The sequence below is a fragment of the Bos indicus genome, chromosome 18 (assembly GCF_029378745.1).
Source record: "Bos indicus isolate NIAB-ARS_2022 breed Sahiwal x Tharparkar chromosome 18, NIAB-ARS_B.indTharparkar_mat_pri_1.0, whole genome shotgun sequence".
Taxonomy (NCBI): domain Eukaryota; kingdom Metazoa; phylum Chordata; class Mammalia; order Artiodactyla; family Bovidae; genus Bos; species Bos indicus.
This window is the reverse complement of record NC_091777.1, coordinates 11,909,215-11,926,663: the sequence shown is the minus strand read 5'-3', so window position 1 is coordinate 11,926,663 and position 17,449 is coordinate 11,909,215. Positions and strand designations below refer to the sequence as shown.

At 57.4% G+C, this 17,449-nt stretch overlaps 1 protein-coding gene and 1 long non-coding RNA gene across 7 annotated transcripts in view; one reads left to right on the top strand and one right to left on the bottom strand.

The window, feature by feature from the left end:
• The window catches only part of GSE1 (Gse1 coiled-coil protein), a 395,102-nt gene that overhangs the window by 342,198 nt on the left and 35,455 nt on the right, over window positions 1-17,449 (bottom strand). The window lies entirely within an intron of this gene.
• On the top strand, window positions 423-7,852 carry LOC139177048 (uncharacterized). Its single transcript, XR_011561432.1, has 2 exons — window positions 423-658; window positions 7,184-7,852. It is a non-coding gene; the product is annotated as an uncharacterized lncRNA (long non-coding RNA).

Here is a 17,449-nt window from a genome sequence, read left to right as displayed (position 1 = left end):
AAATGATGAGGCTGGGCGAGGAACCAGAGAGGCATTACACGGCTCTGTCTGCCCGCAGCCATAGCCTTGGGCTGCCTGCTTTGCCTTTCAGTGGTTACTGTCCCCCCAGCCGGGTCCCAGGCCCTGGAGCTTCTACCCAGCCAGCCAGCCAGAGGTGAACACCGGGCCAGGACGGTCACACAGCGGGTTGATAATGAACCTATCACACCTGTATGGTGTCAGGTTAACACCAAAATCAGCACCACACGGAAGCCACAGGGCCCCACAGGAGGCCTCGGACTCCTCCAGACCTCAGTTTCCCCTCTCGGCAAGTGGGGGCCGAGCAGCTGGTCCTTAGGCCTCGCACTCCTCCCAGGAAGAAAGCCACATCACATCCGCTGCCCCTTCTGCCTCGGGCCCAGTGGCAGGCCTACCCTGGGAGCCACACCGGCAGCGGAGGAGGGAGGAGCCAGGAAATCCGGGCGGGCGGCGCCCACCCCCAGCCCCGGGCCCGGCGCCGGAGGGGGCGCCGGCTGCCCCAGAAACGCGCTCCAGATGGAGAGGCGCTGCCAGCATTCCTGGAAGGTAACGCCAGGCTGGGGGGCGGGGGCAGTCCGCGGGATACAGCCGCAGCCCGCTGCCAGATGTGCTTCACGAACAGCTGCCCCCGGCTAATAAGGTCAGCTCCTGGCTCCGGCGAGCCGCGCACCCACCGGCCACCTCCGCCAGCCTGGCACCCGCGCCCTCCTGCTTCCCGGGGTGGGCAGGCGGTGCACCCCCCACCCCCAGCCCTGGGGCCGTTGGGGAGGAGCCAGGCCCACACCACCCCTGAGGCGGTGAGGGGGAGCTCAAGCCCCCGCCCCTAAGGTGACAGGGAGGCGTCAGAACACCTCCACACCCGCGAGCTGTCGGTGGGGGGAGAGCTAAGAACCCACCCCTCCGGGGGCCAGAACCCCCTTGGGGTCAGGGAGGCATAAATAACCAGCACACCCCCCCAAGCCAACACTTCCGTGCTGCTGGAGGAGGGGTGCAGTTCCGGGCTCGCTCTGATTTTCTGTTTTATTGGCTGTTTCCCTTCTATGACTGAAAGGGGAGACCTAGTGCTAAGTTTGGGGCCACAGCCTGAGGGGGAAGTGCTCACATTCCACGTGCCCCTAGGGTGGGGACCCCCACTCCAGGCTGGGCAGGCTGCCTGGGAAGGGCAGCTGCAGGGAACTGGGGCTCCGAGGACTCCCTGCCCTCCTACCCCACAGCCTGGCCCCTCTACTTCACCCCAGAAACACTCTGTCCTTCATCCAGAGAAGTGAGGTCACCTCCCTGTGGGTCACAGGGCAGGTAGGGGAGCTAGTGTCGGGATCAGGGCCCAGATTCCGCTCCTCCCTTCCACCCAGGTCCCCCACAGGGCTGAGGGCAGCTCCCCCCGCCCAACCCTCCCTACTAGATAAAGGCGCCGGCAGCCGCCTTTGTTTCTCTGGTGTAAACCGAGCCAGATGCGGTCTAATCCCCCAGCTGGGCTGGATTTGCTGGCGGCTGTGGCTCCAACGCCTCCCAACCCCTCCAGCCCCGCCCGCCCCGCTGTGCCCTCGGCCGGCGTTCCCAGGGTTGCTGGGGGAAGGGAGGGGGTTAATGACTTTGGAGCCTCAACCTCACCCACCTCCCCAACCTGAAGGCCAAGGGCAGAAATAAGATCCCAAGGGTCTGGGGATCAAGCCCTCCTGGGCCGTCTCACCTCAGGTGAGTCACGTGATTTCTCTGAGCCTCAGTTTTCTTGTCTGTAAAATGGGGGTAAGGAGGTCGCAAGCCACAGGTGGTAGGAAGCTCAGTAAGCTCAGATGCTATTACTAGGATTTAGAAAGATATTCACTTCCCTGAAAACCCACTGTGCGCCACATGGCCCTAACCACACCACCCTAGCTCCAGGGCATGGAACAGCAGCGACAGCCACTTAGATGCCCACAGGAATGACTCATTCACTCCTCCCAAGAACCTGAGAACCCAAGGAGGCTCGGGCTAGTATACCCACATGACACAGATGAAGAAGCTGAGGCCCAGAAAGATTCCCAGATGAGTGAGAGGCAGGATTATTATTAAAAAGTGAGGAAGTGGCCTAGAGAGGTAAAGTGACTTGCCTAGGGTCACACAGCCAACGAAAGGGAGGCAGAATGGATGCACGAGGGACAAATACAGAAGGGGGAGGGCACCTTCCCTTGTAGCACTAGTGGGTTCTTCAAAGTGTGGTCTGCAGCCCTCCAGAATCAGACCCCCATGACACTTGTTAAAAATGCAGGTTCCTGGGCCCTGGTCTGATCCTGCTGAACAACAGTCCCTGGGGGGTGGGTGCCCTAGGGGTGGGGGTCAAAGCAGCATTCCGCGTTGCTGACCGGGTGGTCCACACTGCACACGGGGGGGAGGCGGGGGGGCAAGGGCAGAAAGGACCTGGGGCAGGCCAAGCTGAAAGCAAGCAGCCCTGGAGGGGGCTCTGTTCCCTCAGGGACCTGGCCCACCAGCCCTGGGCCACCGGCTGGGAACACAGCCTCACCTGGGCTGGTTCAGCCAGGAGGCAGGCAGGGAGCCGAGCTCAGAACCTGCCAGGAGCGTCTGATGGACGCAGCGCCTCCTTCCAAAGGCCATTAATCATCCAGAGAAACTCCTTGTCAGTCTGTGTGTTCCCCCTGCCTCCACCCATGCACACTGCGCACACCACATGCACAGACACACCCACAAGAACACACACTACGCATACAGGCTCTGTGCGTACATATCACACACCCACAGCCCCCACATGACACACAAGAACACACACTATGCACCCAGGCTCTGTGTGTACACAGATCACACACCCACAGCCCCCACACTATGCACACAGGCTCTGTGTGTACACACATCACACACCCACACCCCCCACGTACCACACCCACACCCCCACGTACCACACACACAAGCACACACACTATGCACACAGGCTCTGTGTGTACACATGTCACATACCCACAGCCCCCACATGCCACACATGCAAGCACACACACTATGCACACAGGCTCTGTGTGTACACACATCACATACCCACACCCCCCCACATACCACACACTATGCACACAGGCTCTGTGTGTACACATATCACACACCCATAGCCCCCACATACCACACACACAAGCACACAGGCTCTGTGTGTACACACGTCACACACCCACACCCCCCCACATACCACACACTATGCACACAGGCTCTGTGTGTACACATGTCACACACCCACAGCCCCCACATACCACACACATAAGAACACACACTATGCACACAGGCTCTGTGTGTACCCACATCACACACCCATGTCTCCCAGATGCACCACATAACACACTACACCGTCAACCCACACACATGCACGCAGCAATACAAACATGCAAACATACAGACGTGTGTGCACAGGCTGTCAGAGCAGTTCCCCCTGATGAAAGGAGACAAGCAGGGCCCCTGGAGCTGTTCTAAATGCCCCCAAAGGTGGAGCAGCCCCCACTGGAGGGCCCCAGCCGGGCTCCAGCTCCCCGTTCCCTTGGTTGGGGTGGCAATTCTGCCAACCTGGTGCCTCCCCAGTGCTTTTCATCCCCATCTGAAGCTCTGGCTGGTGGCAGTGATTAATAAAAAATGAGGAAATGAATTAATGATTGGCTGATAAATGTGGCTTGGCAGACGCCTCATCTTTGCAAGCAGCTTTGCAAGGGAGGGAGGTGACTACTCGGATTCTTGGGGCAAGAAGGCTGGTACGCTATTTCCCCATGCGTTGCACTAATGAGGACAAGGCCAGGCATCAGCCCTCAAGAGAGCCCTGGGACCAGAGGCACGCCCCCTGCCTCTGCCTGCCCACCACCCGCTCTGACCCACGGCCACATGCCCAGAAGCCCAGCCGTGGGAGTCCTGCTCAAGCCCGTCACACACTGGAACCCAGAGTCACTCATACGTCCATCCACATCAGAAAGGACACAGACACAGGGCTGATATCCAGGAGAGGCAACCAGGGTATACAGAAGCTTTCTTCAACTGGAGTAGTCATGGAGGCCTCCTGGAGGAGGTGACACTAGCATGTTTGATGAAAAGCAGCAGATATTCTGGGCAGAAGGGCAGGTACCTGAGAGCAGGGCGCTGCTGTTTCTGCGGGGCCTAAGAAGGAAAACCCAGGACATGGGGAGAGGGCCGCCTTCTCCCTGCCTTGCGCCTCACACAGGAACACAGCCAGACCTTGTGAGGGCCTGAGTGGCAGCACCCAACTGAGGACCCGTGTACTCTGCTCCCAAGCCCACACCCTAAGCAGCACCAGGGAGCAACCCTGTGCCTCTTTGCTCTGGACACTCATAGCCCATCCAGCGCCTGAGACCCCGTCTGCCTGCCCCTCTGAGGGTGTCTGACAGGGTGGTCTGAACTGCCTGCCTGAGGGGAACAGGCTGGTATGAAAATGGGCAGAACATTCACGTTCAGGTGAGGGCTGGCCATTCAGAGCGTGTCCCCAAGGAGGCAGGCAGCTCGTGGCCTCCTGTGATGTGCATGTTCCTCTGAGTTGAGAAGGCAGCTCCCAGGGGAGCAGCCGTGAAAGCGCCCGCCTCCCTGCAGCCTTGTAGCGACAGACACACCTCCAAAGAGAGGTAGGAACAGCCCACACCTTGGTTCTGGTTCGCCTGCCAAAAAGGTCACCACCGTTCATCTCCCCACTGGAGGAAGCAAGTATGGCTGGGACCAGGCCCCATGAGGCTGGCGCTCCCTAAACCAAAGCACAGGGGCTGCCAAGCACCGGCACCTGCAGCTGTCAGAGAAGAGCCACAGACGGACACCCACCAGCTGGCAGAGTCAAGGGGTCCGCAGGCCAGGACCATGACGACTCCCCATGTGCTTTTGCAAGTTGTTCTAAATCTTTCAAGTTTTCTAAAGCATCATTTTGTGCTGTGGGAAGAGTAAGTGTTATTAAAGACACTAATGGGGGAAGGAGCAGAAATGACCTTGCTACAAAAATGAAACTGAAGGTTTAGACGGGCTTTGGGGGCTAAGCAGTTAGCTGCCTCAGTGGAAGACCCAGTGGAGCCTGCATTATCACTCACACAGGCAGCTCTGCCCAGGGAGCTTCTAGGAAAGGAGGGGGAGCTACAGTCGGCCAGCTGTCTCCCATTCCAACCACACATCCAGCTATTGGTCCATCTATCTGTCCATCTAAGCACCTATCTGTTTAACCATCAGCACATTCATGCCTCCATTCATCTGTCCATCTATCTATCCTTCACCTTTCCATCACTCACTCATCTGGAGTAAGCAACTTTTTCACTGTATCTAACCAGCATCTGTCCCTCCCTGACCCAGTGGCCCCGTCCACCAACAGACTCCTTTCCCCTCTACAAGGGTGGGCCGGTCAGAATCTTCCTTGGCACATTTCCCAGGAATTCCTCTCCGTGCCCTCTTTGGAATCACTAGATGCTAGCCTAGAACTGACCTTAGCCATCTCTGACCCGTGAGGAGAACATGCCCAAGGATGCATTCCACACAGGGGAAAGCAAAGCTGAGGATGGAGACCCAAGGGTGCCTGGGCTCAGCTGCACCGTCACTGGTTACAGGAGTCCACAAACACACTTTTGGAATTGGGTTTGTGGCATTTGCAAACAGAGAGGAGTGTGGGTAACACGAGCTCTTCCAGTACAGTACAGGGTGATTTAGAACCTTCTAGATGTTCATTCCTGAGTCACACAAGGACGCCCAAAAGACAAACACGCCCTGTTGCAGCCTTCCAGAGGCTGACCCCCAGCTCGAGGTGCAGTTCTGAAACGAACGTGGAGGAAGCACCCCGCCCAGATGCTCGATGCCAGCACGGGGTCCACAGACCCAGGCCAGGCTCCTGCCACTGAGCCTCATTCCTCATCTGTAAAATGGAGGTGGCAACCCCTGCTTGAAGATCAGGCCAATTGGGCTGCTCCCCACCAGCCATTCCTATCTGCTTCTTTTTCTGATGGCAGAGCCTGCCGCGCGTGAAGTCTGGAAAGGTCAGATACTTGTATTCCCAGCACCTTGCAATTACAGATGGGCATGTGACCCAACTTGGACAGATGGACCCAAATTTGCTAAGGTCTTCTGGAAAACACCCTTGCCCCAAAGAGAAAATGGCAAAGGAGACCCCATCCCTTCCCATTCTGCTTTTGGATGCTATCCTCCTGTAAGAATGCGATGCTTGGAGCTGTGGCAGCCAGCTTGTGACCAAGAGGAAAGGGCTGAGACTATTATACTTGGATTCACTTTAATTTAAGGGAAAGGTTGCCTCTTGCACACCGGGGGCTAGGGGCTGCAGCTGGCACTGTCAACATTGGCTGTAGGAGGTGATCTCGTGAAGAAGCTAAAAGCATGGATTCTGGAATCAGCTCTATCTACTACTTGCTGGCTGTGGGACCTTTGGTAATTTACTTAACTCCTCTGTGCCTCCATCACCTTCTCCATAAAATGCGAACAGTATTTTGCGAGTGTTAAGCAACTTAGTATACATGAAAACATTTTGCACAGTGCCTGGCACATAGAAAGTGCCCCCAGAGGACATCAGCTCTAATTAGCCATCACTGTCAGAGAATGGGGGGGTGCAGGAGGGCCAGGCCCCGGGGGGAAGCCAGGTGGGCACAAAGGCCCCGCCCACAGAAGCGGAACGGGAGCCGCAAGCCTGCTCCCGGCCTTGGCACTGCGGAGGCTGTGCTGACTTGCTCTGTGTTTGCCCTGCCAAGGCCAGAGCAGCTGGCTCCAGCCTGCCGATGCCTGCAGGGAGAGACACCCCTCCATGCAGCCGCCCGTCTCCCTCCACCCCTGCCGACCCAGAGCTAGCGTGGCAGCCCCGAAGTGGGCACCCTGTCGGCCTGGGGCAGACCTCAGCCCAGGTCCACAGAGGCCCCCCACCCCAACTCTGCAAGCTGTGCTCCTGACTCCAGCCAAGTAGCCTCCCCTTCGAGGAGGAGGTGGTGTCCCTCCACCCCTCCCGCCAGAGCCGACCATGGAAGCAGTTCCGTTTGGCTGCCATACTGCAGTGACTCAAAAACAGTTGTTTGGCTTGTCGGACGCCCAGGCCCTGCACAGCTCGGAACAGACTGCGGGGCTGGGGGCCTTGTAACTTGGGTGTGTTCTCTCCCCAGGGAGGGCGGGAGGCCCCAGGCCCCTTTGCAGCATGGTACACTGAGACACGTCTCTGCATCTTCATCAGAAACGATAGAGCTGCCCTCCTGCCAGACTGCATCCATCCACGACACATGCGGTTCTCGCCGGCCTGGGAAGCTGCCAGAATCAGTGTGAGCAAGGTTTCTACTCAGGTGGCTCAGTGGTGAAGAATCCACCTGCAATGCACGAGACGTAGGTTTGATCCCTGGGTCAAAAAGATCCCCTGGAGGAAGAAATGGCAACCCGCCCCAGTATTCTTGCCCAGAGGACCCCAAGGACAGAGGAGCCTGGTGGGTTACAGTCCATGGGGTTGCAGAGTTGGACACGACTGAGCAGGCACAAGGTTCCTACGCAGTCAGGGGAGGGGCTGCTCACTCCGGACATCTGGCATCTCCATGACAACCCCAGACACAGGCGCCGTGGTTAGGCCTGTTCTGAACGTGAGGACACGGAGGCTCAGAGGCAGAAGTACCTCGCCTGGGTCACAGCGCTGGTTTGCGGCAGGGGAGGACTGGGTCCCAGGCTCAGGTGATCTTAAAGCCTTGGCATTAACTGCATGACTCAGCACCCCCAGAAGCTTTTGGCCCAAGAGCTTCGCCCTCCCCATCCTGGCCATCCTGCATGTTGCTGCCCAAGAACGATGCTCAGGAACCTCCCCTGCTCACCCACCTTCAGAGGCTCCCCAGCACCCACAGTAAAAAAAACACAAACCCTCTGTACAGGCCTCTCCATCTCTGATCTCCGACATCATGCCTACAGTCCATTCACTCCTCACAAGCTGAGTGCTAGGGTCCGTAGAGACTGGATCACACATCTGCCCCAGCAGGCCAGCTGCACCCACCGCAGGGCCTCTGTGAGCTGCCCCTCTGTCTGGAAGCTGTTCTCCCCCCATGCCCCGTGGCATGCCTGCCCTCCATCCTGGGAGAGGCCAGCCTGTTCATCCCAGGCAGTGCTCCCCACCGCCACCCCACCCCAGTGTCTTCTCTACTACACTCTTCTCACTACTGGCAGGGCATCCTGTGGCATCGATTTATGCTTAACGTTTAAGGCCTCCGATCAGATGGTGAGGCAGGACCTGGCCTGTCTTGTTTCCTGCTGCACCCCCTGTGCCCACACACGGCCAGCATGCAGGACACGCTGAGTGAATTAGTGAATGAGTTCCCTTCTCCCAGGGCTCCTCACGGAGCCAGCATGTATACGGAGTCCTGACTGGCCTGAAATAACCTCCCTGCTACGTTCTCTGCCTACGCTTATCCTCTGCGACTCCCAGAGTTTCCTTCAAATTGGCCCAACAATCCCCGACTCTGGCCCCAACCTGCAAGTTCTCCTCCAGGACAGGATGCCGTCCAGAGGCTCCTCAGTCATGCAAACATCCCCAAACTTGCCTGTGTGGTTCCTGCCACCTCAATCACCCTTTCCAGCCACCTCCTGCACATCCCACAGGAGCCCTTCAAGTATTCCCTCCCTTGCAAGGTAGAGCTGATCACATCCCCTTTTGACACTTCTGTCCTGTGGACACACACCCACTATGAGGGCCTCATGCATTTGCCTTCACTGATCATAAGGCTGCATGCATACAGCAGGTGCTCACTACACCATTAGAGCATAACCCACCATCTCTTCTCATCCTTCACAATGTACAGGCCTCCCTGACTGGACAGGAATGCTCTGATGGCAGGGGCTCTTTTGTTCATTGCTACATCCTCAGTACAAAATCCAGAGAAGGCAATGGCACCCCACTCCAGTACTCGTGCCTGGAAAATCTCACGGACGGAGGAGCCTGGTGGGCTGCAGTCCATGGGGTTGCGAAGAGTCGGACCCGACTGAGCGACTTCACTTTCACTTTTCACTTTCATGCATTGGAGAAGGAAGTGGCAACCCACTCCAGTGTTCTTGCCTGGAGAATCCCAGGGACGGGGGAGCCTGGTGGGGCTGCCGTCTATGGGGTCGCACAGAGTTGGACACGACTGAAGCGACTTAGAAGCAGCAGCAGCAGTACAAAATCAGATGCCTGTTAAATGGATGGATGGACCAATGCACTGATGGATGGATAGGTGGATGCACGGAAGGACAAAAGGAAGGAGGAATGGATGGATGGACTGGTGGGTGGACGCCCGAAGGAAAACAAGATACATGGACAGGTAGATGCCACGAGGAGCCAGGCAAGACAGAACTATGAAGGGACGGGGGAGGACAGGCAGGTGCATGGCAGACAGATGGGCGATGGACACGCGTGTGGACAGTGCAAAGGAAATCGGTGGATGGATGGGTAGGTGGAAGGACGGATGGCAGGCAGGCAGGCCAGACGCATACACGCATGGGATGGATGAAAGGACAGAGAAGATGCACGCACGGAGGACGGCTGGGCAGGCAAGTGGGTGAGGAGGACGGCCGCTACTCGGGCCACTGATCTCTTATGGGCAATCTCAGTGTTCTGACCAGATGAAGAGCCCCCCAAAGGAGCCTCCCCCCCTCACCAACAGGTGCTACCACTGCTCTGAGTGAACAGAGGGGGTGGGTATCTCCTCAGTTCTCCAGCTACACACACACACACACACACACACACACACACACACACACACAAACACACACTCCAGGAGCATCTCAAGGAGCCTGAAGACTGTGTGGAGAGGCTGCCATCATAGCAGTGGACACTCATGGGCCCTTACTCCCTACCCGGCCCTGTGCCGAGCCCTTCCCTGGATACCCCACAACGCCCAGGCAGCAGGTGGCTCACTAACTTTATCAACAGGGAAACAGGTCCAAAGGGGCTAGATTACCACCCGCAGTCACAGAGCTGCAGGAGGCTGAGCCAGGGGTCAAACCCAGAGCCTGAACTCTCAGCTACTCTGCTGCCAGCAGGCCCCAGCCGTGGCCACCACGTTCCACCTCCTACTTTATGGCATTTTCACTCTCTCTGTCCTTCCTCTGAAATCTACTTAGTGTTTCTTACTTCATAATCTCCGTTAAGTCAACTCATTTTTTTAAGCTTAAATATATTTATAATGTACATGACTACCCTAAAAGGAAAATCAGTATTAAGCAACATAAGTGGAAAATAACCCTAAAAATACATACTGTGAAAACGATGCAATGCTATTCAATTTTAGCCAAATAAAATGCCCAATGAAGGCTCGGGACCCAAGACCTATTCTCTCTCTATTAAAGATGGAGATCAGCGAGCGTGGTGGTTTAAAAACATATCCATGGATGCTCTGACATGCCTCCCCCTGAAGAGGCAGAGCCCTTGAGTGTGGGCCAGACTTAGGGATTCGCGTCCCGTGAAGAGAACAGGGCAGAAGTGACCACGCATGGATTCTGAGACCAGGTCATTTGAGGCACTGAGGCTCCCCACTGGTTCTTTCTTGGGTCACTGACTCTGGGCAAAGCCAGCTGCTCTAGGGAGACACCCACACGGCAAGGAGCTGAGGCTCCAGTCAAGGCTGTGTGAGGCGCCATCTTGGAGCTGACCGCCCAGCCCCAGTCAAACCTTGTTTTAAGCTACAACATTTGGGGGCATTTGTGACACAGCAAGCAATAAGGGGGCGCTGAAGAGAGCCCGAGACTCTCCACGAAGCAGTCAGAGTGATCAAAGGCCAACTGAAGGGTGGCTGGTGGACCCTGATGGGACTCAACATATTCTTTGATGCCACGTCCATGCCTGCCCTCTCCACTCTGCTCCCCACCCAGCAGCCAGAGGGATGGGGTTCCACCCATCAGGTTACATCTCCCCAGGGAACCACCCCAACAAATCCCCTTCCCACTTGGAACTCTCAGGGCTTGACATCCTCCAGTCCTCCTGGGCTCCCCTTCCTCCGTATTCACCCACCGGCCGAGCCAACCACCCGCTTTACCTACACAGTCCCAAGCGCGTCCCCACCAGAACTTTCACAGTGATTGCTCCTCTTCCCTTCTGCCAGGACCACTCTTCGCCTGACCAGCCCCTCCTGCCAGTCAAAGCTGTGCCTCCCAGCCGCTCCCAAGCATGCCAGTCAATCCCCATACAGCCCCTGCTCATCAGCTCCCTCCAGGCTTCCCCACCTCTCCGGTGATACCTGGCTGCAGGTTTATCTGACAGCACGGTGTGTACCTGTTCCCTCCTTTCTTCTCAGTCAGGTCCGCCTGCAGAAGATGAACTGGATGGGGGAAGGTGTGGGGAGCGGAGGGAGGTCTGACCTGTTCAGAGCTGGGTCTCCTGTACTCAGAACATGCTCAGCAGACCTCCACGGAATGAATGATGGAGCTTCTGGATCCCACCAAGGACTGGGCATCCAGGAAACCAGGGAGTCTGACTCAAACTAAGCTATAAACTGGAACTGGAACAGCTCTCGCTAATCTGTAGAGCCTCCAGCTCCACTCAAATATAACAATGTTCTGCAGCTGCCAGCCAGACCCAGGGTGCTTTTTTTTTAAGTTTGGCTTCTGGAACCTCTCCTCTGTTCCTCAACCCCCCTCTTCCTTTGCTTCTCCCCTGGTCCCTCTCTGTGTCCACTCCTGTCATCGACATACAATTTTCTGCCACCGTTGTCTGCTCCTTGGTCTGTTCTCTCCACCGCATCCAGGGATTTTGTTCCCTACACGGAAAACCTCTGTGTGTGCTCTGTGCTGCCCAGGCAGCGTCTCTGCCTCCATAACATCTTGAAAATAGCACTGGAAGTGGGTATGGAGTTTCAGTTTGGGTGATAAGAAAGTTCTGGAACTACATGGTGGTGATGGTCACACAACAGCACACACAAACACTTAACGCCACTAGGCCGGACCCTTTAAGATGGTGTAATGGTAAATTTTACATGATGTTTATTTTTTTATACAGTAAAGAACAGTAAGAAAAATGGTGCTGGCCCCATTTGGTCATCATCAAGCTTAGCAGTTTGAAGACTTTATAATTCGTAACACTGGTAAGTCTAAAGGCACTTTTCTGGGATTTCCTGAGGTAGAATACTCGGGTGTGATTCCTTTGATGCCTGCCTGCCCATAAACCATATTCTCCTTCATACAACTAATCAGTAAATGAACAAAAACATCAATCTGGTAAAACCACCTAGAAAATGAAATTTCAAAAAGTTTTACAGCTTTGGGGATATGCAGCTTTTAAATTTTTGTTTTCCTCTTTCTTACACAAAAATTAAACTAGAAACAGAAGAGAAGTCACAGTATTAATGAAGCCCTGTGGTGGATCCAGGCCTCTGTGCAGTGAAGGCCAGCCCAGGCAGGTGACCAGAGAGACAGAAAATAAATCAACAAAAACTTCCCCACCTCCCAAGGTGCATTTTCAACAGGAATGACCCCCACCCATCCAATCCACGAAGCGAACTGGGATGCATTTTTTAATTGGGCCATGCTTTCAGCTTCCTGGGCTGTTCTAGGAAATGCCAAAATCATTACAATTTTCAAATTATTTGATCTGACAGAGATGCTGGTACATGGCCATGGGAGATGGGAATGGGCTGTTTTGAAAAACAGATACAAAGATTTTTAAAGCTGCTGGCGGGCTGGTTTCCACAATCCACGATGCCCTGGAGAACTAATGCAATTGTGCTGGGATGTGAAACTATCTCCCCCGGGGATGTGTAGAGGCCATGGTCCTGCACTCAAGGGCGCTGCCTCCAGCATATCCTATGGTCCTGTGACCACTTGACCAACTGGCCCTCAGGCAAGGGGTGTAGGAGTTCTGCTCTGGACCCAGCTGAGGGCTGGGCTCCGCGCGCTGCCGTTCTGGACAAGTCTGTCCCTGAGGTCTCCTTGGATCCATTCAGGGCAGAGTCTGATGGAGAAAGCTGGGGCCTCTACCCTGAAGCATGTCATTCTACTGAGGACCCTGGGGCGGGGCAGAGGGGCACTGGGGGCCAGGCTAGGTCCCTGCCAGCGTGGACGTGGCCGAAAGGAAGAGAGGTGTGGAGCCAGCGTCCTGCCCTGTCCTCTCCCCAGCGCCCCTGCTGGACCCCCAGCTGCCCTGTGGCCAGGCTAGTGCAGGCCTCTCCCGCCCTCCCTGAGGTGGGTCACTGAGTTGGGGTGACTCTAGGGGCTGGGATGGGCAGCTGAGTCAGAACCCACCACATCAACCAGAGATGGCCATCCCATCCAGAGACAGAAAAACACCCTGGACCCAACCAAGGCTGCCGTGGGGCCTGAGTGCCATCAGCCCTCCACCCCCCTCCTTGGTGCAGGGTTGGCTGGAGGCCGTGTCCCACCTGTCTAGAGAGCGCCCCTCGTGGATCTGGGGTTATTTACAGAGCTGGCAGCTATTTAAAGCCTTGGTTTGTTTAGGAAGTGGCAGCGGGTGCTGGGTCCCTTAGGGGATGGGTCTGGGGTTGCAGAGCCTGCTGCCATTTGAGCAGGGGACCAGTCAGTTCTTCTGGGGGCCTGGGGGATATGACCTGGTCTGTCCACCAGCAGTGTTGGGGGAGGTGTGTGAGTGTCTGTGCATGAGCACGTGGGGGCGTGAGAATCCCGCTGGCAGCCCCCGGCCGGCCTCCCCAGATACACAGCCACACAGTGGGCTCCTTATGGGTGCCCAGGCCACCCGCTCCACCCCAGCAGGGACAGCTGCAGGCTACTGGCCTTCCTGCCCCGGGCGGGAGCTGCACCGCTTGCCCTCAGAGGGCTGGTCTACTCCAGGATTTTACGGTGGAGGCCTGGTTTTCCCAGCCACAGTGTCTCGGACAGGGGACAGCCCAGGGGACGCTGCATGGCCACAAAGCTTGGCTGTTCCCCCACGCGCCAATGGCTGGAGTGGTGCCGCTGGGGGTGGGTGAGGGCAGGGCAGAGGGTGCAGAGGAAGCCAGGGAGCCTGGCGGAGAGCTGGCAAGCTTTCCTGGGAAAGGGAGTAGTGAGGAGACCCAGAAACCAGGAGACACACAGACTCAGAGACAGAGGCAGAGACAGACAGATACGGGAGGACAAAGAGGTGGACGCGGCAAGACAAAGCGGGGACCGGAGAGCTGGGCGCAGCCGGGCCGCATGGAGATGGCGCGAGCGGCCGACATGTGTGTGGTGAGGCTCAAGTTCAAAAGGGAGGGAAGAGGTGGTTAGACGACCAAAGTCATTGAAAAATTTTTGGCGCAGCTGCCCCGAGGCTCCTGGCCGTGGGCCCGGCTCGGAGCTGAACTTAAACAAACCCCTGCAGCAGCCATCTGCTTGATTTTAAAATAAATCAAACAGTCTGCTGAGCCGGGATCGAGTTTCCATCTGCGCCGCCACCCGCTCGCCGGCTTGGAGCCACGCTTGCCTCTCCCAGCCAAGGCTCCTGGCAACATGTGGGCCGGTAATTCCTCCAGGAGCAGGGAAACCGGACCCCCGCCGCCCCCAGCTCCTAACTGAAAGCAAGTGCTATTTTTATAGCCACCCACTGGAGAGGGGGCCCCAACAGGGCAAGGGAAACCCAGGCACGGGGTTACACTGAGTTGCCTCCAGCACAGAGGGGTGGGGGACACGTCACAGAATGCTTCCCACCCTCTGCCTCCAGGAAAGGGGTGAGTGGCTGAGTGTGGGGGTGCCGGCCCCCGGGGCCAGGAGGATGCTCCGACACCATGTGAGGCCCACGAGCCCGCCTGGGCAGCGGAAGACCCCTGTGGGTGGCAGCAGCCTAGGGCTCCCCAGAGCAGCCAAAAGCTGTGGCAGAGTCCCCCCTCCCTCAGGCTGGGGCCACCCTGGGAAGTGCCACCCACCTGTCCCCTGCAGCGCTGGGCGACCAGGGGAGCCCGCCTTCCCTGACACAGGCCAGAAACAGAAACACCAGCCTGGCAGGGCTCAGTGAGCCCCATCTGTGCAGTGGGCCTAACACAGCACTTTGGTGGTCTTGGGGAAACAAGGATGGGGTCCTATGATCTTGGGGCTGTAGCTAGCATAGAGGGGCTTTTATGCCATCCTGGAAAACATAGGAAGGAAAGAAGTGATGACAAGAAAAGATGCCTTCCTGGGAAGCTGCCCATTCCCAGCCCAAGGGGTCCACGGTGATGAGACAGGCCTCCGTGCCCCAGGACACCACACCTCTGCAGTGCAGACCGCCCACTGACCCCTGCCAGATGCTTCCTGCTGCATGAGCCGGGTCCCAGTGGGGGAGAGACATGGGTGTGGGACCCCAGTTTTATGCAAAGTTCTCATTGTACAAACCAGAGTGGGCCAGGAGCAGAGCGAGCGGGTCTGGACAGCACCACCTCTCCCACATATCAGGGTCCCTCTGAGCATGGGTCCCTCTGACATGGGTCCCCCCAACTCAAAAGCACAGAGGGGAGGAATGGATGGCTCAGGGACCTTTAGACGCCCACTGTGTCACATTCTCCACTGCTCTTTCAAGGGATGACCAACCTTCAGATGCAAAGGCTTCTGCACCTAGAAGCTTCCTTTGGTTTGACCAGCCAGCACTTTGCTCCTCAGCCCCAAACACAGCTCAGAAATGAAGACAAGCCGACTCCACAGGCACAGCAAGTCTCATACGTGTCAGGCTCGATCTCCCACCCTCTTATCTGTCACCGGAGGTACAGGCTTTGAGAGTCCACGGGAGGCTCCTTGTGGGGCTGGTGTGCTCACCTCGCCCATTTCCCATGTGGAGACACTGAGGCAGAGTCAGTTACCCCAGGACAGCACTGGTACAGCTGGGGCCCCATGTGGGACCTGCCCCCTCAACAGCACACCCTCAGCCACTGTGCCCTCCTCCTCTTCCATGGGCATCCCCCACCCCGCCACCCTCCCTCGGCAGGCCCAGCTGCTCCCCAACCAAGTCAGGCTTTGTCAAGGCCCACCCAAATGTCCAGCACACTGCCTTCCATGGGCCAGCTTGCTTGTTTCCCCAAGACGGCCTAAAAAAAGGGTGTTATGAACCCATCTTACAGTGAGGGAAACTGAGGCCTGAGAGGGACAGGCACACTGGGCACTCTGGATGGCCCTGGCCCTGGCACAGCGCCACTCCTCACTCCCACCCCAGAAGCCGAGACTGGACAAAGAGGCCAGGGCAAGTGCAGGAGGGGGGCACCCCCTGCCCACAGGGTCAGCTCTGAGAGTCACCCCTTCCCTTTCCCTCCTGCTCTGGCCCCTGCCCCTCTATTCTGCAAAACTTTACTGCACAGCTGCAGTGCCCCATCCCATGGGCCAGCCCTACCCAGGGGACAAGGCGTGTAACGGCCACTATCGTGGCTTTGTAAGAGGGCACACGCAGGGCCAGAGGGAGGAAAACGAAGGCCCACTGGTCGGGGGGGGGGGGGGGGGGGGGGGGGGGGGGGGGCGGGGGGGGGGGTGTGCGCATGCGTGCAAGTGTCCCAGGGCTGCCGTCACTAGTCACCACAAACCAGGTGCTTGAACGACAGAAACTCGTTTGCTCAGTCTGCACAAGTTTGAATCCAAGGTGTGGTCAGGGCCACAGGCCTCCTGAAGGGATCAGGGAGGAGCCCTCGGGGCTTCTCCAGCCTCTGGCAGCTGCCAGCCACACGGAGTCCCTTGGCTTGTAGCCGCGTTCCCATCCCTGCCTCCCTCTTCACGTGGCCTCTGTGTGCGTGTCCGTCTCCACCCATCACTGTGCTGCCAGGGTCCAAATTCCCCTCTTCTTATAAGGACACCAGGCAGTGGATTCAGGGCCACCCTTATCCAGCCTGACCTCATCGTCACTAGATCACATCTGCAAAGACCTTATTTCCAAATAAGGGCAAGTTCACAGGTTCAGGTGGCCATGAACCCGGGGGGACACTGGCCCCAGCACCGGCCCCTGAGGTGCTGGCCCCCGAGCAGACCTCTCCAGGTGGACAGAAGCCACAAACACGGCAATGGGGCCAGAGGGACTCCTTCACCGAACCCAATACTTGCATGATGTCAATCTCTTCTTTCTGCCTCCGGACTCCTAACAGCCAGAACCTATTACGGGATATTTTGTACCCGGAGGGAGGGAGGGAGGGCGCCAGGGCTGGCTCCCAGCCTGGCAGAGATGCCTGGTGACGGCTCCACCCACTCGCAGCTCGCTCTCTCCCTCTCTCTGTCACAGAACCAGCCACAGAAAATCTCTGTGAGGATGACCAGGGCCTCCATTCCCACATGACTGACGCAGCCCAGCTGCCAACAGCCCGCTGACCTCCGCCCCAGGAGCCTGTGAGCCTGAGCTGCCTGTGGACACTGGTCTTCCCTCTCCCAGCCAAGGGGCTCCTCTGATGTTCCCTGCTCCTGTGAGAACCCTAGCTCAGACTCAGAGCCCAGAAGATGACCTTCAAGGTCGTATGGCCCCCTGGAGGGCGCTCCGCATGGCTGAGGGCCCAGGCCCTGGGCTCCCCAGGCCGGAGGGGTGTTTTCCTCACACGGCAGGACCCGCTGCACTGACCAATGCACTCGG